Below are 26,630 nucleotides of genomic sequence, written 5' to 3' on the forward strand. Positions count from 1 at the left end.
TACAGGCCGGCTTCTTCTGAAGAGTTTTAAATGGTTTCCTCTTCAATTGCGCAAATTCTATAGAAGTTCCTGACTGGCCTACTGTAGGATATTCTTCCTGCGGCCGTAGAAAACACTTTTATCTCGCGGATTTACACACAAAATTGCCATTGTCACGCTTTGGACCAAGAACATGGAAAATTCAAGAAAAGCCTCTATGGAGATCTTTCATGTCCCCTTCACCAAACGACTCCGTTTTTAACAAAGCACTCCATAAAAATTAATCGTTCAGTTGATGCTTCTCACAGATTTCTCAGGATGATGTGAAATAATGTTAAATTAAAGATTTCCAAATGGTATATTACAAAGTTGAAAGGAGAGTGAATGTGGGCCACAAAATGAACGACGCCCTGAGCACAGAATTTGCTAATAAAAATACGACAATCGAAGCTAAACAACGGAGTTTTAGTCTCGACACTTATGTGTGGAAGTGAAGACATGGAACTGGCAGAGGAAGGATGAAAGCCGAGTGAACGTGGTTGAAATGCGATCTCTTTGAAGAATGTGTGAAAAATCAATGTATGACAGGGTTACGAATGATGGAAATGCGAGAGTGTAAATCTGAGTCAAGTATTATTGATAAGATTAAAAAAGGGTCTCTGTGATGGTTTGGTCATGTAGAACGAATGGACGACGCAAGAATGGTAAAACAAGTATATATGGTGAAAATGAACGGTAATGTGAGACGCTGACGACCAAGGAAGACGTGGAATGATCAGATAAATCAAAATCTTAAGTCTGGTCATGTCAAAAGCAGACAGAACCGAAAGGCATGTATGACAAGATGTGTGAATGTGGAAGAAGCTAGGAATATATGCCAGGATAGACGTTTGTGGCTAGATTCTGCCTACCCTTGTGGAGAAATGGCGTGATGGTAGTAGTAGTTATTACAAGATACATTTATAAGTAAATATTCGGAGTTATACCATATGAGGCTCTATTTTAAATTTACTGTAAAAGATAAGATTTTATTTAGCGACTAGAAAACTACAAAGCTACCTTACGTGGTGAATCTAATAAAATACAATTCTCGTAGGACCCCAATCGACTTCTTGAGGAGATCCATTGTGAGATTCTATCCCAATGGTCATCAGCTTCATGATTTTTTTCTTGTTGAATATACAATTCTCTAATAGTTTCTACGGCCGCGAGAGCGTTTGGAATATCACCCCTGTGGTGGTATTCTAGATTTTCCCTACCCCCTAGAGAGTGATTACTTTGAAGCATTCTTCAAAAATATTAATTAATCCACCACTTGTCCTTGATGGATGGGGAAATCTTATGAGTATATCAAATTAATTCAATTATAATTAATAGGATAATACATTTAACATAGTTTGTCTATGCACTGTTGGTCGCAGTAAATGATAGATCGGTTATTATTAAAAAGAATTTCGCAAGATTATTTTGGTAATTTAATCGCGCCAGGAGGATATCTCGCAAAAGCTGTCAACTGTGGTGTTATTCTAGATCTTCTCTACCGTGATAATTTCGAAGATTTTTTCTTTAATGCGACGACCCTTTGCTTGATATAATGGCCCCACAGATGATTAAACGTCAAATGGTGTATAATACTGCTTCAAAAACGGAAATAAAACTAATATGGTTCGGTCAATTCAACCTTATTAAGTAATATTTTGAGTTATAAATCCGAGTTGTTGATGAATCCACCTGGTCCATGAAGAAGTATAGAAATTGAAAAAATAACATTTTCAGGCGTTGCCTAGTATGTAGGTGAAATAATTCAATTAGATTAACCTCACCCGCATAAATAAAGGTTACAGCTCTTTAACTTCACAAATATCAACAGATGAAATAATTGAAGGAATATAGGGACGAGGTTGTCAATTTTTTTAAAGTACGAAATTAGCAAAAATTTACAAATCTGCTTTCCTTCCATACTCTTTTACTTTTATCTGCTTTTTAATATATATTGATAATTTTTATGTTTTTCTTATTATGTATTTTTTGTATAATTTAATTTAGTACGTACTGTTATTTGGCATATGATTTATTGCTCCTATTCCTTATATTTCTTACCATAATTGAGTGAATTTCTAGAAAACATTACTAATAAAGAAAACAATTATCATTTCAATTATGCTTTTATATATATATATATATTCTTTTTCTGTTGATTTAAATCATGCTCTTATTTTGTGTTTTTTTTTTTTTAATACTACTATATTTGACTATTATTTTGTTGATTTTAATGATACCACTATTTTGTATATTTGATTATGTGTGATTCTTAATTTGTATAATTTATATTTTTAAAATTATTTCTGAATATCTTTTTTGCATTGTATTCTTTGGAATTTGATTATTTATTACATTTACCTTTTTTTCTAGATTGTGATTCTATGCCATTATAATTTGATCTAATAAATTTTACCATGTATTTTTATTGGTTTTTATTGTGGCTTGACACGGGCATCGCCTAAAAAGCCTTAATAAGTTCATAAATATTTAATTTTGTAATTTTGAATGAATAAATAAATAAAATAAAAAAATAAAATAAAATAGATGTTCAAATATGGGCAGAATAGTGAATGTTACACAGTGTGTAAAGTGGCCACTTAAACCAGCCATTGACAGGTCATAAGCCCTGTAGATGCCTAGACTTCTATATTACCTTCTCTTAAATGTTCTTCATTTCTGTTGTAATATGTTAAGTATATTAACAAATAAAAACATATTTAAAAACCAGTAAACCTCTTCATTATCGAACATAAATTGTAGGAGCGTTTCTTGCGCCATTTTAAAAATTAACTACACGATTCTTTGAATGAAGTTTTGTTCACTCGTACGCCAAGAACCTGTTTGCGAACATAACACGCTTTCAATTTCTTTTTACCGAAGTTTTTTCTTACATACAAAATAGTCCCCATCACAAATCACATTATGACCTGTAGCGATCGGGCAATATAAAACACACAATAAAGATTACTATCACATATCAGAAGACGCGATGTTATATTTTAAGTATTAACTTTCTTTCGACTTTCTCGTTTTAGGCTATTTTTATTTTTACGATCTGTCAAATTTATTACAAGATTTATAAGAAATAGTATTTGTTTCTTTGTTTTTCTGTTTTTCTGTAAATAAAGTTACCATAAAACGTTATTCATCATCATCATCAGCCATCTCTTTATTTATTATATATATACGGCCTAAGCCAATTACAACAGTTACATGAAGAAACATAAATGCAAGAATCTGAACAAAAAGAACATAAAACTATTTAGCAAAGACAAACAAGGGCAAAACAATAATAGTATACAATATATTTAAAAAACGAAAAATCAAAAACTTTGAGCTAAACCATGCCAATCCAACTTCATCCCACACTGTTTAGTCGCGAAGAGATCTACGAAAAGCCGGAAGATCTATCCCAAAAAATTCCAAGTCGTGTGATGAATTGACTAATCTACACATTCTGGACATTGGGGCATAAAAACCAAAGTTGCTCTTAGAAGATTTTATAAATAGCAGATTTTGACTTCTGGTGACACGGTTGGGAACATGAAAAGAAATTGATTGCAACAGAGATGGGACATCACTTTAAGCATTAAATATTTTGAAAATGCATATAAGGTCCATCTCAGTTCTACGTCTCTCCAATGAAGACAGATTCAGAGATTGCTCTATTTCAAAATAAGAATAATTACCCCTTTGTAATCCGAGCAACCATGCCACTTTTCTTAAAAAACGGTGTTGGACAGACTCGATATGGTCAATATGAGTCCTGTAGAATGGAGACCAAATAGGAGAAGCGTATTCTAGATGGGGTCGAACTAGTGAGCAATAAAGAGTTTTGATGGTATTAATATTTTTGAAGTCCGTCGGCATTCTATTGATAAAACCGAGAAGTTTGAGAGATTTGTTTACAATATTATCAATGTGTTCACGATAGGAGAGTTTACTATCTAAAGTAATGCCAAGATCCTTTATTGACGAAACCATTGAAAGGGAAGTATTTTTCAGATTGTAGTTGAATTGTATAGGTTTTTTTCGTCGCGAGAAAGATATTATTTTACATTTGTCAATGTTAAGTTGAAGACAATTGATGTCGCACCATTCATTAAAACAATTAATATCATGTTGAAAAAGAAGACAATCACTGGGAGATTCAATCAGTTTAAGTACCTTGTTGTCAAAAAACATTGATAATATCATTTATTAAAATATTAAATAATAATGGAGCAAGGTGGGCTCCTTGAGGTACTCCAGAAGTAACAGTGATTGGAGAAGACAAGAAATTATTAATTTGAACCAACTGTTTTCTTTCACTTAGGTAAGACCTGAAAAATGATAATAAAGGATCTCTTATACCAATATCTCTTGTCCAATGTTGAACATAGGCCTCCCCCTTTAGTCTCCATATTTCCCTATCCTGAGCCAACCGCATCCAACCACTTCCTGCGACTCGTCTTATGTCATCAGACCACCTTGTCTGAGGCCTGCCGACACTTTTTCTACGCATTCTGGGTTGCCATTCCAGGACTTTTTGGTCCATCTAGAGTCTGTGATTCTGGCTATATGACCAGCCCAGCTCCATTTCTGGTTGGCAGCCCTATGGACCACATCGGTGATCTTTGTTCTCGATCTAATCCATGTATTGGTTTTTCTGTCTCTCAACGAAATACCCAGCATTCTCCTTTCCATGGCTCTCTGTGTCACTGATAATTTGTGTAATTTTTTTTTGTAAACTTAAAAGTTTCACAGCCATGTGTCAGTACAGGGAGAACACAAGCATCAAAAAGTTTGTTCTTTAAGTAATGTCAATACTTTTTTAAAAGAGATTTTAGGATATATGAGAGCTTACCAAAGGCGGTCCATGCTATTAAACATTATTATGGATAGTCAAATATAATGGTATGCTGCGAATGATCGCTTCTCTACACGGTTCGTCCCTGCTAGATACTTGTGTATGATTGAATTCCAAAACAAAAAATAATGATATTCAATAATTTATTTAAGTGGGTACCTGGGTATCTGTTTATGGTTGAATTCCAAAACATAAAATTTGATTTTCAAATATGGTATTAATTTCGCAAATGTCAAACTTTGCTCTACTTACCCACAATGATGCATTTCGGGTAAGAATACGTTTTCCAAAAATGTATCGAAAGTCAGATAAAATTATTAAGGCATTATTAAAAGTCCATTAAAAATAACCTCATGTGTAGAAATTAAGAAATTGTAAGGAAATTATTCAAGTTAGTATCCATTAAAAATAATTGTTGATTGTAAACGTTAAAATACAATTTTTTTAATGCACAAAAAACAAATTCCTCCGTGTTTTTCAAAATATGCATTTTAGACGAATGCAACTCTGGAAAATCGATGAAAACACATATTTGCTTCTAACTTTTTTTCTACTCAACATATTGAAGATGTTATTATTTGTAAACCTTGAGTACGTAAATTAAAAAAATTTGCAAAAAACCGCACGTAAATCTGTCAAGGCATTTTCGAGTTTTTGCGAGACCCAACACGGCGATTCATTTTTATATATATAGATAGATAGATAGATAGAAGATATAAGATAGAAGATAGATAGATAGATAGATAGATAGATAGATATATAGATATATTTGTATTTACGTTTTTTTTTACAACTTCAAACTCTGTTATCTCAGATAACGTGTTTATTTGAGTACTAAATTTAATGGATTTGAATATATTTATTAAATCTGCGATTAACTTAATTATTTGACGAAATAACAATATTAGATATTTAAATAGAATATTAACCAAAAACATCCGTACGTTACGGTGCTGTGTAGTCACTACACATGCAAAAAATTGAAGATTTTACAACAACATCAAACCATCATGCTGTTTCCCCGTAAGGGTAGGCAGAGATGATAGAACGCCATGTTACCCTATCTTTTTTAATATTTTTTTTCGTTTTAACATTTTTTTTACAAGAGGAAAAACATAGTATTAAAAAAATTAAGGATAGTTACATAGCAATGAAATACATATTAACAGTAAAAATAGTAAACAAAAAATCTCACAAAGGCGTGGCCTGTTCGTGGGTATACAAGAAATGTTTATGAATTTTTGCTCCTATAATAAATAGACGGGTATAATATATTTCTGTAATATAAGAAAGAGAAAAAAAATATTCTGTAAAACATTATATTGTACTTTTTTATTTTATAGCAATTAAAAAAGGTAATAAAAGAATTTATAATTTTGAGTTTCCCTGCGATTTCCTTTAGTACTTTCATATCTGACGTTCTGAGCAGTTATTTGGTTTTTCTATTTAGTTTTTTTATTTAGTTTTTCTACTTGGTCTTTCCTATTTTTGATTTTCTCTCTATCTAGCTTCACTTCTGTTGTAAACACCATGATTTGGTCTGACACACGTTTTGTATATCCGAATTATGCTTCCAATTATCATGCGTTCATTGTACTATACGACATTTCTTAGGCATCCAGATGTTTACTAACTGAGATGGATATGTTCTCATCATCACTATGGCAGCATCATCTGCATGGCATGTGATGTTAATGACCTTATCTCCTTTAGTGGATTCACTACTTTTTTTTATTCTTAAAATGGTTTTTAAATATATTTTTTCTACTTGTGTAAGAAAAGGTTTAAGGCGTATATATTGTTGTTGTATATTTAGTTATAAAGGTGCTAAACTTGCTTTGTTTCTTTGTTGTTCTCAATATGTGTTATTTTCTAAATGCTGATATTAATTATGTCCCGAATTGAGTTTTTGTAACTCCTGGGAATGTAATTCAACGTATTATACTTATAAAATACTTTGTGTTATATGATTTATAAATAAAAAATAAATTAAAATAAAAAATAAAATAAAAAATTAAAATAATCCTTAATATTAAAGGGCAACAAAATATATCAAAGAAACGTATACATATCTCGCTTCCTCTACAATCATACATCCTCGTATGCACGCGCGCTAATTATTCCTACTTTTGACATGTCCGTCTTCAAGTATTTGTTGGATTTGGTCATGCCATGTCTTTCTCAATCTTCCTCTATTTCTGCATCCATCAACATTCGCATTGTAAATATTTTTAGCCGTTCTTTCGCTGTCCATTCGCTCTACATGTCCAAGCCCGCGCAGAGCTCCTTTCTTGATTTTATCAATAATGCCTATCTCAGCCTTACATAACGTACAGATCTCGACATTTGTACATCTATCGCCTGAGAGATCGCATTTTGACAGCATTCTGTCTACTTTCATGCCTGTTTTCCCAAGTCCATACTTCGCTCCTATACATCAGGGTCGGGACCAGGACTCTATTGTGAACTGCTAATTTTGCCTCTTGCGACAAACATTTATTTGCCAAGGTTGGTTTAAGTGCATCATTTATTCTGTTCCCAGCACTCACCCTCCTTTCAAAACGTTTTTCAGTCATTTCATAAACATACTTCCCAGATACACAAATTCCTCTACCCGTTTTAGTATAACCCGATGCACAGTGATTTCACATTAAGTCATACTTTCATTTCTTTCAAAAACCATCACATTCGATTTACCGACATTCACCAGCAAATCGCTTCCCTTGCATACATCGTAGAACTTTGTTACCAAGAATTGCAGTTCCTCTAAGTTGTTAGCAAGAAGTACGGCATCATCAGCATACAAAAGACAATTGACAGTTTAATCACCCATTTTTGCTCCCATTCTTAAGCCTTTCAGTTCTTCCATACAATTGTCAAACTGCTATTCTTGAAAAACCTTCGACAGTTCAAATAAAGCGAATGAAAAAGTGGCAATGGATTTTTCGCCAGTGAACTGTATTTATTTACGAGGAAAACAAAAAACAAACCGACACGAGCGTTGACTGAGAGATTACAAACGCGTTTACTTATGACTACGATAACTCAAGCATGTTCATTATTTAAATTTATTTCAACAGAGAGGGAAAATATTTTTGAGAAGGGAATATGGATGTCTAGGCATTTACAGGGCTTATGACCTGTCATTGGCTAGTTTAAGTGGGTACGTTACACACTGTGTAACATTCACCATTCTGCCCATGTTTGAACATCCAAATTTCCTCAATTCTTCCATCTGTTGACTTTTGTGAAGTAAAACAGCTGAAACCTTTATTATACGGATGAGATTCATTCGGCTGAACCAAATCACCGACTAGGCAACGCCTGAAAACAATTTTTCAATTTGTATACTTCTTCTTTTACCAGGTAGTTAATTCAACAATGTTTAAGTATGTCCAAATGTTTGCAGACTGGCTGGTTACCTCCGTAAGGAGTTATTTATATTTAAATTTATTGGTAAAAGAAGAAGTATAAAAATTGGAAAATTGTTTTCAGGCGTTGCCTAGTAGGTAATTTGGTTCAGCCGAATGAATCTCACCCGCATGATAAAGGTTTCAGCTCCTTTACTTCACAAAAGTCAACAGATGGAAGAGTTGAGGAAATGTTGATGTTTAAACATGGGCAGAATGGTGAATGTTACGCAGTGTGTAAAGTGGCCACTTAAACCAGCCAATGACATGTCATAAGCCCTCTAATTCTATGTGCCCATCTTAATAATGTTTTCCCTCTCTGTTGCAATAAATTTAAAAATGAATAACTCCCTAGGGAGGAAATCCTGCCAGCCTGCAAGCATTTGGACATACTCAAACGTTATTGAATGTATTGTTCATTGTGATCGCTCATATGCTTAGCATTTTTTTAAGCACGATTGAGCTGCTGATGCGATAAATAAAGGAATATGGTATTTATTTTATACGTACGTGCCAGGGCCGTGGCAATAGAGAAAGTGAGTCTTGATCTTATACGTCCGCGATTTCATTGAACTTGACATTCGAATGACCTTTCTAAACTAATTTCAGCTCTCGATTTCTGTTACAATTTTACGACGCCGACGCCTATTTTGCAGAGAATTCATACCATACAAATTAATGCGTTCCGAAGTATGGCTGACCAAATTATTATAATACATTAGAAATTTCTTCTAGATACGCATATTAGGTATCATTTCATAATGCGATAGAAAATGTTACAATTTCGACTGGCGAATAATTCATTACAAATTTACACCTGGAACCATGAACGTAGGGAGATTATCTTGTAGAAATTAAATAATATGGAAATCGGACGCTTAACACTTTGTATCCCGGAGCCGTGTTAAGACGCGATTATATAACCATACGTTGTGTCCCGGACCCGTGTTTTCACGTGGTTTACCAGGTGTCTAAGAAAGTGCATTTTATTGACTCCAGTGACTTTTATTAGTACTTTTTCGCTGCTGGTAAAACCACGTGAAAACACGGGACCGGGACACAACGCGTTGTTATTATAATCACGTATTTACATGGCTCCGGGATACAAAGCACAAAAAAAGGAGTGAGGCCCTGTATATGGGCGAACATTGCAATGCGTAATGTGGCTCTCCATAAAGGTTAATTTTATCAAAACTATCATACGAAAATGACTTATTTAATCGTTTCAAATAAATATGAGAAGTTTGAATTGATAAATCGGGTTAAAACCCGTGAAAAGGCTATGAAAAAAAAAACGATTTACCGACAGAAAATACTTCTCATTTATATTTTAAATAGTCTTTTTTGATAAAAATTGCCTTCTTCGAAGCGTTTATAAACTCCAGTAAATCTCAATTCAAGCAAAAAATACTCGCTTGAATATGATTTTTACTAATTACTAAGACGGTACGTTTAATGATCGTCTGCATTTATCTACCGAGCGATTACAAAGCCAGCTCTTTTGACGTCTTGACACTTACACTCAAGAAGATAGTAAAACAGATGAATAAAATTTGATAATTTTTTAAAGTGGCAACATTTACGCGTAGATGCTCTTACATGCTAACCGGGCAGAATCTAGCCACATTATCTGTGCATCTAGGCGTTCGTTTTCAAAACTGTCAGTGACATCAGAATTAAATTCGACTTCGAAATTTATTTATTTTTCTCTCATATTTTTAATAGGCTTTTTAGAAAAAAAATGCCAACCTCAGAACGATTAAAAATTTAAATACTCGTTGCCGAACGAAAAAAACTGCCCTGAAAGGAGCTGAGCTGATAAACTGAAGGAGCTCTCTGATTTCGGATAGCCATAGCGTCTTTGTGCTGAAAGAAGGCAATCAAGAAGTACATAGTTAACAATAATAAATAGTAAAAATAAATTATAAACTGTACGTTTGTGGAGCAGTTAAAACAATATTGGTTTGGGCGAATAAGACAATCCATTCTATTTCTACCTAGCTACACTATCCATTTTTTTATAGCCTTTTTCAAAATTTTCTTGTTTCTAATTGTTTTTATGGACAGTCAAAGTAGCTCATAGATTTTAGTTGCAAAATACTCAAAATGTCCTTTGTTCACATGTGGTATCAGTTTGTATTATTTAAGTTGTCTTTGTTTTGAGGGTCTCATGATTATATTATTGTTACAAAATAATTCGTTCCATTTTTATAAATTTTCCTTACCGTTTCAAGAAACTTTTCTTTACAATTAAATGCTCAAATTTTTACCACGTCTAAGCAAACATTTTTTTATCCAACTCCTGTAACACTAAACGTCCTCATTCAATATTTTTTGAATAACAAAATATGATATTTTTAACAACACCGTTCAAGAAAACAATTAAGGTTTTAGTGTTCACGCATGCGCATCTCGCCTTGACGGTTCTTTAGAGAAATCATAAAACCTTTTGTTTTATCTTACACAATAAACTTTAAATTGCTCGTATTAAAATTCCTAACAGTTATGCGCACTCTTATGCAATGGCCATTTATTAAATTGTAGTACACACGTGTTATGCGCGTTTTTCTGCTTTTCCTTATCTGAAATCAATGGTGTATACAGCACTTCATTTAGTTGTATCTACATTTTAATGGCAGCTACGTATACTATCGTATCCCACTAAATTCAAGTTATGATGAATTTAGTGGGATACGATAGTATACGATAGTATACCTTGAATCTGCCGCCTATATTATGCAGGTTATGTGCCGTTCTGTATGCAGGCACATTATAAATGTACCCTGTGTGGTCAACTGTATTTTTATTATATATTCACACAGTTGCACTGTGCGACCCATATTTAAAAGTAGATATATTTGGAATAATATGTATTACAATAAAATAAATAAAACAACTTTGTTTTTAACCACTAATTTTTATTTTTCACCGACCGGTTTCAAAGCAAACAAGCTTCTTTGTTAAGGTTAACGTAACTCAGTTAAAATTAGTGGTTAAAAACAAAGTTGTTTTATTTATTTTATTATAATTTTATTCTTAATTTTGTCTTTCAATTTTAACTTATTAATTTTAATTCTTAATTTTAACTTAATTTTAATTTAAACTTTTCATTTTAATTTTAACTTTTACTTTTAATTTTAATCATTTGATTTCAATTCTTAATTTAAACTTACCTACATCTACTACCTGCATCGAATAATTTATTGTTAGTTGTGATTTTTTTAACAATCAAATTGAAATGTTCATGGAAGCAGAGAGAGAGGGAGGAAAGTAGAGTAGCTTTACAATGTCTTCTCCTTTTTATGAACTTTTTATGTAATATTTTTATTTTTACTTTTTTAGAATTAAATTATGTTTCCCCTCTCCTCCTGCATTTATAATAAATTAGTGTGAAATCTGTAATTGGTCTTACTTTTTAAAATTGTTAATTTGTACCTTGTTTTATATAAAGACTGTATGATTTCATTAATAAATAAATAAATAAATAACGAATAACCACAAAGTTAGTGCTTCAAATATAAACTTAATATGTATTACATTTACATTTCTAGTAATATTATAAGTTTTGTATAATTAGTTATTTTATGTTATGTGACAACATTTACAATAACAATATTATGTGGAAGCCTCTAATTGGACTTTATGATATGTATTTATGGTATAAATGATTCTTATAAATTTATAAATGTCTGTTGGCTTTCCAATGAAATAAAATGAAATGTCGAATTTCGTTTTTTAACAGTAACGTGTAGACAATGAGAAACTTCACGGGTGTTTTACTACTACCATCACGCTATTTCCGCCACACACTAAGCAGAGAGAATTGACCGCCACACACGTCTATCCTGGCATATATTCCTAGCTTCTTCCACATTTATACATCTTGTCATACATGCCCTTCGGATCTGTCTGCTTTTGATATGACCAGACTTAAGATTTTGATTTATCTGATCATGCCACGTCTTCCTTAGTCGTCCTCGTCTCACGTTACCGTTAATTTTCGCCATATATACTTGTTTTACCATTCTTTCGTCGTCCGTTTGTTCTACGTGACCAAACCAAGAGATCGCATTTCAACCGCGTTCACTTGGCTTTCATCCTTCCTCTGCCAGTTCCAAGTTTCACTTCCATACATATGTCGGGACTAAAACTCCGTTGTGCACTGCCAGTTTAGCTTCGATTGACATATTTTTATTAGCAATTACTGTGCTTAGTGCGCCGTTCATTCTGTTGCCCGCATTCACTCTCCTTTCAACATCTCTTTCTACTCTTCCATCTCTTGAAAACATGCTTTCAGATATACAGGGTGTTCTTTAAACCCTGTCATATCCGAAACCACGATGATCAGTTTGAGCAAGAAGACATATTGGCACATTAAAATATTTTTTTAGAACAATTAAAAACTTAAAAATAAAATAGAGAAAAAAAAACAAATGGTTGCTTAATTCTGCAGAAGAGAAACGCGGAGGGGGAGGGGGGAGTCTGAACCGCAAGGCCGCGCCCCCCTCGCTTCTCCCCTGCAGAAGTAAGCAACCATTTGTTTTTTTTCTATATTTTCTTTTTTAAGATTTTAGTCGTTCTAAAAAAATATTTTAATGTGCCAATATGTCTTCTTTCTCATACTGATCATCGTGGTTTCGGATGTGACGAGGTTTAAAGAACATCCTGTGTATTGTTATTATTCGTTAATAGACCATTGAACTACGTCAAAACTATTTGGTTAAATGTCCATGTATCATATTATTAGCGCAACGCAAAAAAAAATGTAGATTTTTGATCGTGATTTTCATTTGTGTTTTATGTCTTGGGCCATTAAAGGTTTTCATTCGATCTAATAAAGATCCGCTGAAATCAAGTAAGGGTTTTAACTAAAGCTCTTACAAGGAACCGCAGATTGAACAAACACCTTGCCAAAATGAACCTTTCCGAAACTTCTAGATGTAGGTTTTGCAGTGCAGATGAGGAAACACCCATACGTGTTCTATGTGAATGTGAGGCTTTACATCATAAAGGATCCTCATCCTCGGGGGACCACTGGTTAAACCTGAAGAAGAGCTCTCTTCCTGCCTAATAATTCAATACTTACGTATCTGGGCTTGGGGGGTCTTGGTAATTGTCAAAAGTTAAATAAAAATTATGTTCAAGCGAGCATTATTTGCTTGAATTGGGATTTATTGGAGAAGCTATTATGCTTTGACGTTGGCACTTTCTATCATAGACGCCAATTTAAAATATAAATGAAAACTATTTTAAATGTCAATGAAGTAAGGAATGCGGACTAATTTTTGCGGTCATTCTTTGGTTCGTTTCGATCATATGATGCCGAGACGACAAGTCGGTACGACATACCGAGGTAAATACCGTCTCGATATGTACTGATGACGATAGCGTTCATAATCGAGGCACTGATACTGTTAAAGAACTCGCTCTCTGTATCGTCGTATAAAAAAAAAACTTCGAATTAACCACTCCCTAGGGGGTAGAGAAGATCCAGAATACTACCACATTACATTAAGAGATATCTCGCTCCTGGCGCAGAAGCGATTAAATTAAAAAACTAATCTCGCGATATTATTTGTTATAATCACGGATCTATCACTTTCTGCGACCACCAGTGCATAGGAAAATAAATTATTCCATTAAATGTATTATCCTATTAATTATCATTGAATTAATTTGATATATTCATAAGATTTCACCATCCATCAAGGACAAGTTGTTCATTAATTAATATTTTTGAAGAATGCAACTAATTTAAAGCGACGATTAAAAAAATCGCATAAACAGCCTCTCAGCTTTTTGGCAATTATTTTTGTTATTTAAAACATTCATAGAAATTAATAAACGGATATCAAAGCAATGGAAAGCCGGACAGATTTCAGTGGCCTTATTCTTTAACTTATTCGTTTCGTAAATTCATTTGTATCGTATGAACGAAAGCAAAATTCACTTCTGTTCATACTTCATAGTCCTAACGCTCCTTTATACCTTCGTAAAAAAATTAACGCTTATCAGTTCATGGTTGACCTCTTCGTTCTAATTCTCAAGACACTCTCTTAATACCCATCCCCAATTCCTCTTTCTTCTCTAACTCATATAGTGTCCATGCGGCTCGACTGTGGAATCATCTCCCATCCACCATCAAAGATGTTACTACATTATCTCTGTTTAAATCACGTCTGAAGAAACATCTTATTTCTCTTCCTTAATCTTTCCTCTTTTCTTTTTGCCTGTTTTTTCCTTTTTCCCGTTGTGTAATAGTTTTAATGTAAGGTAATTTATAAACAAATACGTTTATTTGTATTTTTATATATCTTTATTTTAATTATTATTTTTTATTGAATATAATCTGTAACTTGAATAATAAAAATAAAACTTTTATTTTAGTAGTTGGTTGAAAGAAATTGTCATTTGGCAATAAGCCCCACCAATGTACAAATAACATTATGTACAAAAAGTTAAATAAATGAATATAAATACGATTTTGACGAACGAACGAACTTAGGAAACGAAATTGTGACGGAATAAGACTGCAGATCACCAAAAACAAGACTTGGATCATCATCACAACAACTCAGCTCTCCGCCACAAACCGAAGCTGAGTCTCATCGACAATAATAATATTTAGCCTTTCATATTTAGCCTCTATTAATAATAACTAAAACTAGTGAACAAAGAACCCAGCAAAACAGATACGCGAGATGTGCCCTAGCTGAAAATAATGTAACCCCTACCTGCAAGAACAAGCTTCGCTCAAAGACAATATTAGTGTTATTGCTCCGAGAGTGTATAGCAGTGGCGAATGGCAAATGGTTTATTTACAGGTAAGCTACAAAAAAATATCATATATTTGCACCTACATAGGAGGTACATAATATAATGTAAGTAATATATACTATAAATTGATCTTTTTCTGTGGTTCTGTGTGATACAACAACTCTCATCCATGAAATCAACTCAAACTATGTAACTCCGTGATATATTATATTACATAGATATATTATCCATTACTTTAATATATAATTCATTAAAAAATAAATAAAAAATACCACTATGAATTCAGTCGATATTAGGTATTCAATTGAAATGTCAACTGGCCGAATTGTTATATTAATTAATAGCGCTAAAAACGGCCGCGTGGAGCGCTATTTGTCCTGCAATACGACGCATGAATGTAATTATGGTCTTATGTCAAAAGTACTATCTCAAAGAAAAATAGTCCTTAAGAAACAATGTTTGAAATACTGTTTTTCAAATCAAGAATCTTCAAATTATGTAATCCGCAAGTTAAATCTAGGAGAAAAAACCCGCACTGAGGTTAAGACTTTTAAAATATAGTATACTTATTTGTACGAAAAAATAAGCTGGAATAATCGGCTAGTTTCTTGGCTCACCGCAGGCGCTGGGTGCGCTTTATTAATATTTATGTTTATATTAGGATAAAAATACAAACGGTGGAAATGATTTAAAATAAATGGTAATTATTTATTTGTTTTTCTGTAAATTACAATAAAACATTATTATGGTTAGTCAAATATAATGGTAAGCTGCGCATAATCGCTTCTATACACGGTTGGATCCTGGTGCATAGTCAGTTGGACAGTTCTTTGAAAACCACCAACCGCTGAAATACGCTTAAAGTCAATATAACCAAGAAGATTGCTGCACAGGACTACAAAAAAATGATATACTCCAGGCTATGCAGTGAATCCAACACAAAATATATTTCCAATTTCTCCTTTATGCTTACTGTAATTTTTCTTTCGTATGCCTTTATTATCACTATGTTCCGTTGCAAACCAGTGAACTCACAATTGTGCATTGTATCGTCTATACAGGGTGTTCATTAAACTCTGTCACATCCGAAACCACAATGATCAGTATGAGCAAGAAGACATATTGTATATAATAAAACTTTAAAAAATAAAATATCAAAAAACGCAAATGGTTTTTTACTTCTGCAGGGGAGAGAAACAAGAAGGGGGAGAGGGGAGTCTGATACTATGCCGAATTTGAAAATGTTGAACGAATTTGAAAATTGCTATTAAGAAATGGATAGTGGAGGTGGGTTGCGCACGGATCGATGAGTTGATCAAGCCAAATAGGTAAAATGTGTATGCTGTTTATGAAATTTGTTCTATTGGTCTATATAAATTAGTTATGTTTTTTATGATTATTTTAGTTTTTTTATTGTTTATTATGTTAATGACAATTAGGTTAATTAGATTAATTGGGTTTTTTTAATTGTTATTATTATGTTAACTTTGTTAAATAGCTAATCTTAGGCATGTTTCACATTTTGTAAAATGTTTCCCTTGGCACGGGACACCCCAGTGAGGGAACATTATTCTGTATAAAAAAAAATACAAACAATGTAAAAGTATAAATAAATAAATAAATAGTCCATTGACAGGTACCTGAAGCTTAAGACTGATCATCTTACCTACATGTTACAAAAATTATCAAGATACACCGCGATAAGTGTACCAATGCATTGCCCCATGAACAACCCTTCTCAAAAAGGTTTTCCCTCTCTGTTGCAACAAATATAGATCTAAATAACTCCCTATGGAGGAAATTCAGCCTGTCTACAAACATTTGTTCCTACTCAAAACATTGTCGATTCGTATATTTTTGGATACACAATAATGAATAATTATTTTCTATAACAACATTAATAGTATTTTTATTATTCATATATGTATTTTGCTGTACTTCATTTGAAAACATATGTACAAATCAAGACGAATTGGTGTAATTAAAAAATTGACTAATCTATTTAGCATAATTGTCACGCTAAAGCAACCTAACGATTAAAAAATAATTAGACGTTTAACTTAGGTGGAATTTTGATTGTTAGGTAGTGTGTTAAAAGGAAACGCTATCTGATTTGTTCCAAACAAAAGTATTTCTTCCTAGGCCTTTTTCTGTACATATCGGTATATATTTTTTTTAGTTTATTTTTTTTTTCTTACAATAAACATAATAATAAAACAGAGTGTTAAAAAAATAAAGCATAATTACATATCAACGAAATACATATTAAAAGAAAAATAGTAAACAAAAAAAATCCCACAAAGGCATGGCCTGTTTGTGGGTATACAAAAAAATGTCAATGAATTTTTGCTCCTATAATAAACAATGGACAGTTATAATATTTGTGTATAACATAAGAGAAAAAATAAAATATTCTGTAAAATATAATATGGTATTTTTTTTAGTAATTAAAAAAGGAAATAAAAAATATTTTTAAAAAACACAAAAATATTCCTTATTATTAAAGGGCAACAAAATAAATCATAGAAAAAAAGAGTTCATATCTTTAGTTTGAATCCAGGATAGTGCATGTTTTTTAAAAGAAGGAAAATTTTAAAAGTTTGGAATTAATGAAATATTATCAGTAAAAAGAATTAAATTTTTGGGCCTATAAAATATGCATGTCTCTGTGCGAGCCTCGTTTTACAATGTGGTATTTCTAACACACGATTCCTTCTTTGACTTGATCTATTTGAATTACTTGTAAATAAATTTTGGTTCTTAAATATATATTTTAAACATTGAAAACAATATATTTGTCTTAGATCTAAAAGTTTAGCTTCTTGGAACAATTGGAAAGAGGGAAAAGTGCGATTTTTGTGAAGCATAATTTTTGAACAGTTTCTAATGGTTTAATATGATTGTTGTAAGTTCCCCCCCATCCAATTATTCCATAGGAAAGCGATGACTGTACAAGTGCATAATATACCATTTTAATTGTATTTAGCTGGGCGTAAATACTTAGTCTTTTGAACACATAGGTTAAATATCTTAGTTTATTAACAATTACTTCAAGATGATTAGTCCATTTAAGTTGGCAGTCAATGATTACTCCCAGGTATTTTATGCGCCTTTCAGACTTCATATTTTCGCAGTTATTACATATGTCAAGATGACAATATTTATTATGAAACATTACATTAAGGGAAGAAGAAGAGGAAGATGATTTTGAGTTGTGAAATGGAATAAACAGTGTTTTATTACAATTTAGCGAAAGAAGATTTCGATCTAACCACTCCTTGATAATAGTTATACCGTATAGTGGCTTTTTTGAAAGTGTTATCTTTAATACTTATGTACTATATGTATCTTCCTTAGCTAAAGAATCGGATTTTTCATTACCTGGAATAACATGATGGCTCGGTATTCAGGCTAAGTAAACCTGAACATTTCTTTGTTTCAGAAAATTACAAAATACACAGTGTGTAAAGTGGCAACTTAAAACAGCCAATGACAGGTCAAAAACCCTGCGAATGCCTTAAATTACATATTTTCTTATCTTAATTGTTTTCCATGTCTGTTTTAATATCTTTTAATAAAAAACATCAGATTAAATATGCAAAAAATTAAACAATCAATCATAAGAATTTGAGCTGTAATTTAAGTGAGTTTATTATGCAATTAAACTCAAATGTTCAAACTACCGAAGGTAATACTTAGGTACGCAGAGGCGAAAGTTTGGTACGATAATATTATGTCTGGCGTTAGCTGAGCTGAGCTCAAGCAAGTGAAATACATAATCATAATTATTGTAAGAAATTGTTCGTAACCTGTAATTATAATAAATGCTTTATGACTACATTAAGACGAAACGCGATCTCGACTCTCTTTATACAAATTTATTCCTGTATGTTCTCCCTGGATTATAGTCATAGAATAGGGGAATATCATAATACGAATACCGATAAAAATATATGAAATAGATTTAGAATAATTGATTGTATTTTGCAACCTTCTTTGCAGTAGAGACTTTAATTTATACCTCCGAATGAGCATTGCTCAATGTTACGTCTTCTCGGTACTTTTTTATGGCGTCGAAACGTAGACACTCACCCAAAACACTTTTTCTTTGTTTATTTTTCCATACAAATATTATTGAAATAGAAATACAATTAGAAAAATACATATTAAAATTAAGCTATAACCCACAAAGACTTCAGCGTCTGAGCGTGGGTCATTACTTTTTTAATAATTAAAAAGTTTATACAACATTATTTTTGGTACGTGTATTTTGTACATACACAAATCTTGATTTCTCCCAAGGGGGAGTAGGTATATATTTTTATTTATATCCCTACAGAGATGAGGTAGATTTTTTTCAAATTCAGGAATATGGATATTCGAGCGTTTACAGGGCTTATGACCTGTCATTGGCTGGGTTAAGTGGCCACTTTAAGTAGGTACTACAACATTCCCCATTCCGCTTATTAGCGAATATCCACACAGGTAACATTTTTGATTTTTGTATATATGTTATTAAATGAGAAACCATTCACATTCAATATCAATACATAGATGGCGCTCCAACTAGCTTGTGAATGGTTTCTCGTTTAATAACATATATACAAAAATCAAAAATGTTACCTGTGTGGATATTCGCTAATAAGCGGAATGGGGAATGTTGTAGTACCTACTTAAAGTGGCCACTTAACCCAGCCAATGACAGGTCATAAGCCCTGTAAACGCTCGAATATCCATATTCCTGAATTTGAAAAAATTCTACCTCATCTCTGTAGGGATATAAATAAAAAAGTTTATAGCCTATAAATATGGTTTGACATGTGCATGAAAAGAAAAGAAAAGAAAAAGAAAAGAAAAACTAAATTAACATATGCTGATATTACGAAAACATGATTTATTTTTTTATTTTTTTGAGAATGTGTCTATCTGTTCCTTCCATGCTAATCCAAGACCTCAAACCTACTTTAAACTGTACCAGTGATTTAATGTTTTGTAGTTCCTTGGCTAGAAGATTGCAGGATCTTGGACCAACATGTAAGGAGTGCCTCTGTGCGAACTTAGTTCTGCATCCTGGAACTGACCGTACACTATCAGATCTATTAATAATACGATTTAAATTATTAATAAACAATTCCCTATTCAAGTAAACATATTTCAGGCACTGAAATAAATATAATTTTTTAAACAAGCGAGTTGGAGCGCCATCTATGTATTGATATTGAATGTGAATGGTTTCTCATTTAATAACATATATACAAAAATCAAAAATGTTACCTGTGTGGATATTCGCTAATAAGCGGAATGGGGAATGTTGTAGTACCTACTTAAAGTGGCCACTTAACCCAGCCAATGACAGGTCATAAGCCCTGTAAACGCTCGAATATCCATATTCCTGAATTTGAAAAAATTCTACCTCATCTCTGTATATCGGGATATAAATAAAAAAGTTTATAGCCTATAAATATGGTTTGACATGTGCATGAAAAGAAAAGAAAAGAAAAAGAAAAGAAAAACCAAAATAACATATGCTGATATTACGAAAACATGATTTATTTTTTTATTTTTTTGAGAATGTGTCTATCTGTTCCTTCCATGCTAATCCAAGACCTCAAACCTACTTTAAACTGTACCAGTGATTTAATGTTTTGTAGTTCCTTGGTTAGAAGATTGAAGGATCTTGGAGCAACGTGTAAGGAGTGTCTCTGTGCGAACTTAGTTCTGCATCCTGGAACTGACAGTACACTATCAGATCTATTACTGATACGATTTAAATTATTAAAAAACAATTCCCTATTCAAATAAACATATTTCAAGTACTAAAATAAATATAATTTTCTAAAACTAAGGAGTCTTCTCTCTATGTATAATTTATTACTAGGAAATAGTCTATATTGTGTATTATCTTAATTATATTTTTCTGTGCAATTTCTATTGAGCGACTATGCACGTCCAAGAATCCTCCCCACCCTATTATACTATATGTTATTGAAGATTGAATTAAAGCGTAAGATACCATTTTTAATTTTTCTTTGGTTAAGGTATTTTTCAGTCTTTGGAAAGCATAAAACAAGTATCTGAGTTTATCTGTTAGTTTAGCTGTAAAAAGAAATCGAAGCCTTTGAAATGTGGTGCTACAGGAGGAAATTAAAAATCTCCTGGGTGGATAGAGTCCGAAACGATGATGTTCTCCGACGGATGGAAAAAGATAAAGAGGTACTGAAGACCATAAAGAAAAGAAAACTTGAGTACTTTGGGCATGTGATGAGAGGCGAAAAATATAACCTTTTACGAGTCATTCTACAGGGAAGGATTGAAGGAAGACGCAGTGCAGGTAGAAGGCACATCTCTTGGCTTAAGAACTTGCGCGACTGGTTCCATTGCAGCACTCAGTCCTTGTTTAGGGCAGCTGCCAAGAAAGTAAGAATCGCAACGATGATTTCTACATCCATCGGGGAGAGGAACCATAAGAAGAAGAAGAAGAATTGTTTTTTCAAAATAAATTTGAATATTGTGGAGAAATATTTTCAAACATAAATGTAAAAAAAAAATTCAATAAAACTACGTTCGTAGAAAAACGTGACGTGTTTGGTCTTGGTTGTTGTGATGTCAAGATTCGTGATTTCAATGGCAAGGAGCAAATAAACATGAATCGTGACGCATTAGGTGCGTGGCCAATGGAATGTCCGTTTTTGCAAGAGGCCAAAATTACAAATTTAAAAGTATTTTTTATGCTAGGTACTAATAATTATCAAAAAAAATAAATTCTGGAAAGTATTTAATAGACCTTTATTACTATAAAAATGAAAAAAAAAAGTGATATGTCCCTATTATAATAGTTAAGAAACCGCATACGCATATCAAACTGAAGCTGACAAAACTACTCATAAATGAGTAGCTTTACATTTCACTTATTTATTTAATTCACATAGACGCCCGGAGGGCTTTTACAAGTATGGTACATAGATAAAATATGTGACTTAAGAAATTAAAAAATAATAATAATAAATATTAAAAAACACAAAATTAAAAATACGTTTGCTTATTCTTTAGTTCTTAATAATGTTTATATTACTCTATAAATTTATGTAATTTTTTTGTAAAGGAAAAAAAATAAACCTGCTGACAAGCCGGTTTCGCGGTTTAGTGGGTTTCATTATTTTTCCTTTTATATTTTTCTGTTCATGTATGTATCTTCTATAATAAAAAAATAATAAAAAATAAAGCATCTCGTACATTCAAATACATATTGCTTCGTGTAACTAGTAAGAATATAAAGTCAATTAATATTTTTTTTATTTATTTATTCATTTATTCATTTATTCATTTATTCATTTATTTATTTATTTATTTATTCATTCATTCATTCATTCATTCATTCATTCATTCATTCATTCATTCATTCATTCATTCATTCATTCATTCATTCATTCATTCATTCATTCATTCATTCATTTATTAACGGACATTGTCCATGTATACAATTTATAAGGTTTAAATATTACAATAAAATAATAGTTTAAAACATTTAAAGAAAAAAGAAAGAAGCATTGACAAACATAAGGGACATCGAGACAAGATCTGGACTATTTATTTAGTGCTCGTTTAAATCGTTGTAAACTTAAACAAAAAAAGTCCAGATCCTGTCTTGAGTTAACAATACGACAAAGGCGGGTCATTGGAGAATTTAGGCCATAGTTTGTTCTATGCTGATCGATGAACAGTACTTCATTGTTTCTCAATCTACGAGTCGGAATATTGAATTTTACTTGTCCCAGTAATGATGGAATATGCATTAATATTATAAATAGCGAAGCCATATTACATATTTAAAAGATAAACGTACTTCCCAGATACACAAATTCAACTACCATTAGCTCAATCACAAATAACTATCGACGTGCTTAAAAACATGCTAAGCATTTGAGCGATCACAATGAACAATAATGAACATGCTTAAGCTATCGCAGTCATAAGTCTACGCGTGTGTAATCTCTAAGTCAACGCTCGTGTCGGTTTGTTTTTTGTTTTCCTCGTAAATAAATACCGTTCATTGGCGAAAAATCGGCGTTTACTATAAAAAATAATACAATATATTACATTTGCAAAATAGTAATGAGTATCTGATACAAAAAACATTTGGCTTGCCAACCACCGGCTAAATGCAATAAATAGCATGATAAATCAAAAATAACTAAATAAAAATAGCAGTTTTTAAATATTTTCCATATTTACCACGGTGAAATTCAAATATGTGATTGCGCAGCAGGATTATACGTCGCGAAACATAAATATTTTGACATTCAATGATAGACTTTCACGGATCTTCTATTGTGATCGCGAATACGATAAACAACCATGGTGAGAAATTATTATTATCACGTCACGAAGTTATTATCACGTCGATAGTTATTTGTGATTGAGCTTCTGGGGTGATATTCCAAATGCTCTCGCGGCCGTATAAAATACTTTTATCTCGTGTGTTTTGTATGTAAATACACGAGATAAAACTGTTTTCTACGGCCACGAAAATGGTTCAGAATTGCCTTAGGTCATAATATAATATTGCTTACAATGGATGTTCAAAGATAGGCTGAATGGTGAATGTTGCACATAGCCTTCCTTATAAACCTAGTATAAAAATACGCCTAGCATAGTGATATAGAATAAGGATGTATAGTAAAAATCATTACTTATAAGCCTCGTGTAAAGTTATACCTTATATAGAGCTGGGATAGCGACCAAAAAACCTAATTCCACATTTATACCTGCGTTCAACGCGGTATTATGCTGGAATAAGCCTGCGATCTGTCATCTGTCACATTTTTCATTAGTAAAATGGGGTGTATCTCGAATTTAAACAATTTAGAAAATAGAATGTATTTACAATGACTTTAAGGTGAGATATTTATTTATTTTAAACCTCTAGTACAAAGAATAAGTATTTTGGCGGACTTATTGTTAAAAACAATATATTCCAGCCAACCAAAAAACAGACTGGTAAAAATAAGAGATTGGTCAAAATTTTGTACTGAAAAACGATAAATATACAGCAAAAAGATACATAAATATCTCTTTCCAATTGTTCCAGGAGCTAAACTTTTAGATATAAGACAAATATGTTGTTTTCAATGTTTAAAATATATATTTAAGAACCAAAATGTATTAACAACTAATTCACATAGATTAAGTCAAAGAAGGAATCGTGTGCTAGAAATACCACATTGTAAAAGGAGGCTCGCACAGGGACATGCATATTTTATAGGCTCAAAAATTTTCAACTCTTTTTTTGTTGATAATATTTCATTGATCCCAAACTTTCAAAATTTTCCTTCTTTTAAAATACACGCACTATCCTGGATTCAAACTAAAGATATTAACTCTTATTTCCATGATATATTTTGTTGGCCTTTAATAATAAGGAATATTTTTACTACTACTACTACCATCACGCCATTTCCCCGTAGGGGTAGGCAGAGAGAATGGACCGCCACACACGTCTATCCTGGCATATTCATACATCTTGTCATACATGCCCTTCGGTTCTGTCTGCTTTTGACATGACCAGACTTAAGATTTTGGTTTATCTGATCATGCCACGTCTTCCTTGGTCGTCCTCGTCTAACGTTGCCGTTCATTTTTGCAATATATACTTGTTTTACCATTCTCTAGTCGTCCATTCGTTCTACGTGACCAAACCATCTCAGAGACCCTTTCTTAATCTTATCAATTATACTTGTCTCAGATTTACACTCTCGCCTGATTTCATCATTCGTAACCCTGTTATACATTGATTTCCCGCACATTCGTCTAAGAGATCGCATTTCAACCGCGTTCACTCGGCTTTCATCCTTCCTCTGCCAGTTTCATGTTTCACTTCCATACATAAGTGTTGGGAGTATTTTTAAGGAATATTTTTATGTTTTTTTTATTCTTTTTTTATTTCCTTTTTTAATTACTATAAAATAAAAAAGGACGTTATAATATTTCACAGAATATTTTCTTCTCTCTTTCTTATACTACAGAAAAATATTATACCTATAGGAACAAAAATTCATAAACAATTCTTGTATACCCACGAACAGGCCACGCCTTTTTGAGATTTTTTGTTTACTATTTTAACTGTTAATTTATATTTCATTGCTATATAATTATCCTTATTTTTAATACTCTGTTTTACCTCTTATTTATATTGTAAAAAAAAACAAAAAAAATAACTGTTTAGCTTCACAAACATCAACAGATGAAAGAATTGAAGAAATATAGATGTTCAAATATGGGCAGAATGGTAAATGTTACACAGTGAGTAAAATGGCCACTTAAATCAGCCAATGACAGGCCATAAGCCCTGTAGATGCCTAGACTTCTATATTACCTTCTTTAAAATGTTCTTCATCTCTGTTGTAAAATGTTGATTTTATTTTATTGGTTGGTTGGAAGAATTTGCCATTTGGCAATAAGCCCGCCAATGTACGATTAACATTATGTACAAAAAGTTAAATAAATAAATTATACAGAGTGGCTTTTCACGGGTACGCTTTTTTTCTTATATTTCGTTATGTACATAAAACCATATTTTTTTTTTGTAACGGCTGTTGTTTTCTTTAATAATTAAATTACTATCTCAAAAATATTTTCCCTATATGTCATAACGAATGTCAATTTAAACAAATATTTCATTACTAAATTATCATGGTTCGAATCCGAGACCATGTAGGTAATTCTCCTAACCACTAGACCACAAGGCAAACTAAATTAATGATTTATTTCTGTTAATTTTATGTACGTGAGTATTTTTTTAACCTACCTTATTTTTTATTCGGGAACAACTTTCGATACGTTAAAATTCACAGGGACAAAAAAACGCGAACTTCTGACGGCAAACTGACAGCGCGTTCCATTCGGAATTTGAAATTCAAAATTCGAAATTCGGTGACTTGTCTATGGAGTCGTCGGCGTTCTTAATTTAAATGTTTTAATTGCAATGACCGCGGAAGTATTCTTAGGTGGAGTGTGGATGTTGGTTTGATGGGTACTCACACAAGACTGTTTTACTTTCTTGCCAGAATGTTGTTATATGATTTTAGTAATGTAGAAATAATGGGCAATACGTAACCTGTCAGGGCTGTTCCAATTTACGTTTTTTTAAATTTATTTGTTTTTAACTAAAACGGTTTTCCGATCAGCCAGTTTGCCTGCCATGCAAGAGGTCTCGGGTTTGATTCCCGACATGGTTGAAATGAAATATTAAAAAAAAAACGCTTTTTTAGCACTAAAATGGACCGGCACCTGAAGCGTAAAACTGATCATCTTACCTCCATGTAACAAAAAATATTAAAATACGCAGTGATTGGTGTATTAATGCAGTTCCCTATGCACCACTAGGTGTGGAAAGGGAATAAAGATGAAGAAGATTATGAAAAAAAATAGAACATTTATTTTCCGAAATAGCAACTAGCAATTTTAGTGAAACGGTATTTGCTTTTTTTTGCAAAATATCTGAAACCGTTTTGAAAAAACTAGTCAGGGTACGTCAAACTGTTACTAAAATAACAGTTTAGAGCAGTGAGAACATA

The 26,630-nt window shown here is 32.3% G+C and overlaps 1 protein-coding gene across 1 annotated transcript in view; it reads right to left on the reverse strand.

Moving 5' to 3' along the window:
• The window catches only part of LOC148271414 (uncharacterized), a 48,037-nt gene extending 21,924 nt beyond the window's left edge, over positions 1 to 26,113 (reverse strand). Inside the window, exon 1 of the mRNA XM_088241419.1 lies at positions 25,862 to 26,113. The gene's annotated coding sequence lies outside the window, so the exon portion shown is untranslated. The remainder of the gene's footprint in view (positions 1 to 25,861) is intronic.
• Positions 26,114 to 26,630: the final 517 nt, after the last annotated feature.

Source organism: Micrasema longulum, unplaced genomic scaffold (assembly GCF_059751315.1).
Source record: "Micrasema longulum isolate JH-2025_06_02 unplaced genomic scaffold, ASM5975131v1 h1tg002889l, whole genome shotgun sequence".
Taxonomy (NCBI): domain Eukaryota; kingdom Metazoa; phylum Arthropoda; class Insecta; order Trichoptera; family Brachycentridae; genus Micrasema; species Micrasema longulum.